Raw genomic sequence first — 6,671 nt, 5'->3', positions numbered from 1 at the left:
CAGTAGCGGTGTTAGGGTAGGGCGCGGTTGGGCGATCGCCCAGGGCGCCGGACAAAAGGGGCGCCGCAGGCGCCCTCCACCTCATTCTCAAAATTAAGCGGACGGAAGCCCTAAATTAAGTGGATTTTTTTTATGTTGGCAACACTTGAACGGAACGTAATCCGTTCGATCGGAGTTTATTTTACAGGGAATCCCCAATCAAAGAAAAACACATTGTCTATCTCCTTTTTGCCCGATCAAAATGTGGTTACACCTATTTTTGTTTTAAATTTCATCAAAGATCGCTACTTACAAGAACTGTATCCAAATGTATGGATAGCATTGCGAATATTACTGACTATACCTGTAACGGTTGCTAGCGGGGAGCGGAGTTTTTCAAAGCTGAAGCTGATAAAAACCTATCTTCGATCAACAATATCTCAATCTAGATTGACAAACTTAGCAACTTTGTCAATTGAAAACGAAATTGCTGAAAACATAGACTTTGATAACCTTATAAAAGAGTTTGCTGATAGAAAGGCCAGAAAAGTAAAATTTTATTAGTTTGTTTCTAATAAATGGTTATTTTTTATAATAAATAATTATTTGTTTTAATAAATGGTTATTTCATTATATGCTTTCCCTTTTTTCCTATGGGTTTGAATTGTAGTTGGAGGGCGCCGTAGAAATCTCGCCCAGGGCGCTGGTAATGGTAAAACCGGCACTGGCTGCATCGACGTCAACTTCGATTCACAAAACCTACGAATGTCATCATTTCAGTTGTTGGTATGCACCCACAAAAGTCTCTGAGACGAAAACATTCCTGAGAGTACGTTCCATCAACAGCCAGTCTCAACAGGCTCTTCGAAATCGCATTGTGCTGTGCTCTTTGAAACTTTTCGCAATCGATAAAGCGCAACTACAGCCTCCTTGCTGATAAAGCGCTTGTTCTTCAAATACGACCGACGTGAGGTTAAAGAGTGCATTTTTCACTGTATACGTGGGCACTCAAATTCGTTGTGAAGTTTATAATGGTCTCTATTTTTAAGCCATTGAAGTATCTAAAGCATTATCGTGGCTTTTGTAAGTATCTGATTCCTAGAAGGTGTAGGATCCTCAAAAAAAACAGCAAAAATAGTGGTCTTACTGTGTATTTACAACATTGTTTTGACCTCTCGTCGGCACTATTTATATCATCTGTCTTACAGTTATCAAACATTCGTAAAGTTTCTTCTTATAGTTTGGCAAAGTCCACAATAAATTATCTGTGAGAATGGATGTATCTTCTTTCTTGTTTCCACTTGGGATTGTAGTTGTTTGCTGTGTTTTGGACACACCCTTGTTAAGTTAGGAAATGCTTCCGTTTTCTTTATTAGTGCCCGCTGCAATTCCTACCTGACATCTCTTTTTTATATTGACGATATTCCCTACAACGTCTGTCAGCAACCGCTCTAGTCTAGTTAGATAGTTGAAAGAAGAACGTTTTATTGAGGACTATGCCAATTTTGAGCGTACCAACTATAGCACGGGTCTTTGGGTATCTCGTCGTGTATTAATAATGACCCTGGAATCGATCGCCGCCTCAGGCATACGTTTATTAACAGTATAAAGTTAGTTATGACTTGCGTTTACCCTACACAACTATTTATTACGTTGTGAGATAAAATACTCGGTCGTAGATAACATCATACACCTACTTACTGTTTTTTCGTAATAATCTCGATGAAACCGACACCTTTGTTTAAATGAATGTTGACTAATATAAACGGTCTTAAAAGAAATGTGTTCTAAAGTTAATGGAACATGAAAACGTTTACCCTAAGGCGTCAACGCCGCGTCGATACTTGCTCCTATTATGTATAATAAAAAGTGGAAAGCTAATACAGTTCTAACACTTTTGGGGAGAACGTTATTCACAAATTACACTACGTCGTAAACGGGGAGCAGAATTAAGTTTAACGGCGCCCAATGTATGTTAATCAAGGTTATAAAGAGGAAATAATGGACAGTGTTATTTCCGAAACATATACAGATATTTACAATAGACTGGGGTGTGGGGTGTGAATTACTTACGTAATATTTTGAGTGAAAAAGCCTTTTTAATATCTACCCATTAAAGTATTCCCAATTTAAGACTTTAGGGATCATAAAACATATACTTTTATTTTACTGCCTTCCAAAACGTAAACGATTATGGTTCAACGATCAATAACTCATTTTGACCCATTCTTTATGATTCTTTTTATTAATTTATTATTTTTTTACCACAACGTCCTTTTCTAATTTCTAATCATCTATCACAGAACAGTTTGTCACCTTTCTTCCTTTAGTTATCAATACTTTTTCACTTGTTTTGTGATAACATTAACTAATTGTTCTTCAATTATGTTTTTGACGTGACAACGTCTTATAATTCGATGGAGCCGGCTGCACGCACGAAAAAACATGACTCATGCGGCGTTACCTCGCTCTGAGGCGTTCCATTTAAGGCTTGAAGTGCAAGCGAGAGTGCGGAACGAGCGACAAAGAGGCACAATCGGCCTCCGCGTTCGGCAGCGTTCGACATCTGTCTCTCTCCTACTTGAGTGAGCGATGCGTCCGCGTGGACAGCTGCTATACAATAATACATTTCCATTTACCTCCTTCTCTATAACCATACAAAATATCTATCAAACAAATAAAATTAAAATTTTCTTTTGAAAAATGAAACCATTCCGTCAGTATTTTCTTATGACGTTGTCACGTTCAACTATCGTCAGTAAACCGACTTTACAGACAACCGATTTTTTTTTGCCAATATATTAAAATTTTGGCAGTTTTTTGCAAAATAAAACTTTCTCTCTTTTATACAGTTCTTTATGATTAAGTAGATCGATGTTATCCTGTAACTAAAATAAGAAAGGCTCTTTCGGTACGTTTGACACGGTTTACAACTGATGAGGTCGTAACTGAGGGAGTGAACTGGTCCTTGAGTATATTATTCCCGAGGGAGTTTTCTCTAATGAATCCTTATTGTAAATAAGCGCTTATCCGAGTCTAAAAATTGACCCAGGAAAGGGTGAAGCCATAAAATTAACAGTGTTGGCTTTCATACATGCACCACTATTGAATTGGGGTGAAGAAAAAGCGAATTTTGTTTTTAGATCACGACAGCGACCGGAAATTGAATCTAATTAGTCGTAAGGATAGGCTTTGAAGGCCTGCAAGCCAAATCAATTTTAATCTCGATCATTCTAGATTTTACTATTTATATTAAGGTTTTCCATTTCGCCTAATCTTCAAGAAATCAAATTCGAATAGTTACATGCTGCACAAGAAACTTTTTAGAAAATCTTGCGTCTCTTTATTAATGTAATAATAATAATCGTACTACAGATGGCGTTACCGCGCCATTTGTAGTATTTTCTAAAACGCGCTGTTAAGACAGCAGGTAAAAGTTGGTCTGTGTTCTGTCGGAGCTGTCTGCGACGCGCTGATGAGATCCAAAAAGATCGAAATTGCGATCCGCGTCTGGCAGTTTCGACATAATAGAGACCACTTCGAATTATTTTACTTTATTAATGTGTTGATGAGATTTTCACTCTCATATAGAGTGTTCATTTCGGGAAAATTTAAAGTAATGTTTGAAGACGGCCCAAACTATTGATTTTTTAATATTTTTCCTAAAACTAACCGTTTTTCTTTTTCATTTACTCATCAACCACACGTCAACTTTTTATAGGATTTCCACTGTTATAAAAAACAGTTTGAAGGAATAAAACTGGAACTATCAAGATTAAACTGAAAGTTGACATCAAAACCTCAATATATTTCCTTGCTACATAAAAGCCAATATATTTTTGTAATGGCATATTGTATTATACAATACTGCGAATTGAAAGCCAAACTTCATCATCATCATGAGGTCGTCAGCCCTAAGACCTCCACTCTTTCTTATCCTGAGCTAATCTCCGTATTTCCCTAAAACTAGAACATCCCACATCCTTAACTATTTGCGAATAGTAATTTGATCTAGGTGTACTTTTACCCCTCCTAACTCCCGTTTCTGCCTCTAATATGCCTGAGAAGGTGTTCTATTTTTAATTTCATTTCTAACCTTCTCTTTCTACAGTATCCAAACTTTATTAGAGGGCGGTATTATCTTTTGAAAAACAACTTCAGCCACAGTTTCATATAAATAATAGGATCAAGTGATATTTTCAGATAGACATGGTTGAAAAAACATTTTATATTTTTACCAAATTACGCATTTTTTGTCATACTAACAAACAAATATGTAATTTCTATGTTTAGTGAACGTTTCGCCTTACCTGTATGGAGAAACACTTGCTGATTGATTCAATTTTCAATTCTAATTTATTATTCATTCATAAAAGCATGAACTGTTGTGTATTCCACATGGTACATAAATTTTATTTATAACAAACAATACCTTTTTACATTTATAGCTTATACAATAAAAATATTGTTGGCTATTAATATGTTTAACTTTATAATAAATAATTCGTACTTTAAACAATTTTAACAAACTGTTTCTTTATAATATTACATTTAGTGACTTTAACATAAAAAAACTAACGTCAAATAATTTGAATTCCATCAACAATAGATTTTAATTTTAGAAAAGAGCCTTTAAACATTCAATACAACAAAAACATAAACTATAACTGTAATTGTAAGGTACTATTTTCAGCTTTTTATCTCGTACTCTAATCCTGTTCTTATCAACAGTACCATTCACAAAAGTGATGTTAAGATACATTCACGATCTACTGTTTACATTTATAATTCCAACGACTTACCCCTTTGTATGCAAGTTCAAGCTACACAACTGGCCACTGACTGAAAGCTCCACCAGTAAGTTCGGCTATTTTCCGAGCAGATTCGAACAAATATCGTGGTGTTGAATTTCCCTACGCGTTACACGCATACGCACAGTGAAAATCGAAAGAAAACGCGAACCTAAAAGAGAAACGTCGTTAACGACAAAGACGGACGTAATGTAGGTGGTGTTTATACTAATGTAATATAATAGACTATAGTTCATTGCTCTTTTGAAGACCATTGTACTACGTGCAACTATTAGGAGCAGCTTCTAAAGGGATTACTGTTTTTCTTTTACTTCATTTTTTAACTTAAATTCAATTTTTTTATTTACTTAAAGTAGAAATCCTTTTGTAGCTGATTATATACGTGGTGAACTACTACAACTTTTACCATTTCTTATTTAGTAATCATATATCTATAAGATACAAAGTGAAAATAAACTAAAACTAAAAACTATAAATTTGTTTGCAGATGAGAGACGAATCTACGATTTTCTTCGTATTCTCGTATATATATTCTCATATTTGTTCTCCATCTGGAGATGAAAAATTGTACTAACGCAAGCGTGAATGCAAATGCAAAACAGCGCTGGATTTGTGAAAAACTAAATGAGAATGTAAGTTTGTTTGTTTGTTTGTTTGTATGTTTTGTTTGTTTATTTGCTAGCATTTTACGCCTTAACTATTTAGGACATAACAACATTCAGTTATTTAGGACACTTTTCAGAAAAGCGGGAAATACTTTCAGATAAAACTTCCGCGTACATATACATAATCAATTTTCACTTAATTCTTCCACTTATTGATATTTTGTTAACGTGTTTGATTAATTTAATTTTTTGAGTGATAACAAATTTGACTCTTATCTACCTATTGTGATTGTAGATTCGTGATTGGAAATAAACTATTGATTTATTTAACAGTTTCGTTTTCTTTTAATGTTAATTTTCGAACGCGACGCATGTTTAGAAATAAGGCGTAATTATTTTTTAATAGGCTGATTGGAGATTATTTTAATGGAATTTAATTTCGCACTTATCACAATTCAACCAATTAAAAACATTAATCCATTTGCAATGTCGTAATATATTAAAGCGATCTCACAATCGTAAAATTTCAACTAGCAGCTATCTACATATATCAATACGATGTAGGGATAATAAAATTGTAATGAAAACAGCCATAAAAAATTAAATCATTTCCCTTACTGATTGTACACGTGCTATTTTTACCACCAAGTCGTGAAAGTCTTCAGTTAAACTATTTGGGTTACGTACCTCTTGTTGAAATTAATTTTATAAACAATAGAAACGTATGCAGTTAACCAACAATGAGTAAATGATTATATATTTTAGCATGGTTATTGTTAATTATCAAATTTAAATTATTTACGAAAGATAACACATTTGTTTTATTGCCTTGTCCTCTTTTTTATTAACATATTACAGTTCTTTTCCAAAGGAAATAAATAAAATTAATTTTTCAATTACTGCGTCTACAAAACTTTTGAAAAAGTTTCTTTCTTGTACATTTTTAACAAATTGTTGCAACTAAATAATCACTGTTGGACTTCAATTTTATCATAAAATTTTTTATTGCATCTATTATCATTTATTTGTTTATTTTTCGTAAAAATTTTGAGCTTTTTTCCTGCTGAAAACTCGCTCTAGACAGAGGCGTTAATGCGGTTGCCTACGTTAAGAGTAATCGACACCATGTTATTGATTTATTTTCAGGATAATGGAAAGCTATCAAGAATACATTCTAGCGCCATCGAGTAGAAGGGTGGAAAACTGGTTCGTCCTTTGATAAAAACCCTTGCAGATGTCCTGCAGGATATATGAATCCAGCTTTTGAATATCCAAC

The 6,671-nt window shown here is 34.0% G+C and overlaps 1 protein-coding gene across 1 annotated transcript in view; it reads right to left on the bottom strand.

The window, feature by feature from the left end:
- Window positions 1–4,916, bottom strand: part of LOC108732722 (kelch-like protein 17) — a 24,268-nt gene extending 19,352 nt beyond the window's left edge. Inside the window, exon 1 of the mRNA XM_025978472.1 lies at window positions 4,782–4,916. The gene's annotated coding sequence lies outside the window, so the exon portion shown is untranslated. The remainder of the gene's footprint in view (window positions 1–4,781) is intronic.
- Between the last annotated feature and the right edge of the window lie 1,755 nt (window positions 4,917–6,671).

The sequence above is a fragment of the Agrilus planipennis genome, unplaced genomic scaffold (assembly GCF_000699045.2).
Source record: "Agrilus planipennis isolate EAB-ADULT unplaced genomic scaffold, Apla_2.0 scaffold6, whole genome shotgun sequence".
Lineage (NCBI taxonomy): Eukaryota > Metazoa > Arthropoda > Insecta > Coleoptera > Buprestidae > Agrilus > Agrilus planipennis.
The sequence above is the reverse complement of the archived record's forward strand: the minus strand, read 5'-3'. Positions and strand labels throughout refer to the sequence as shown.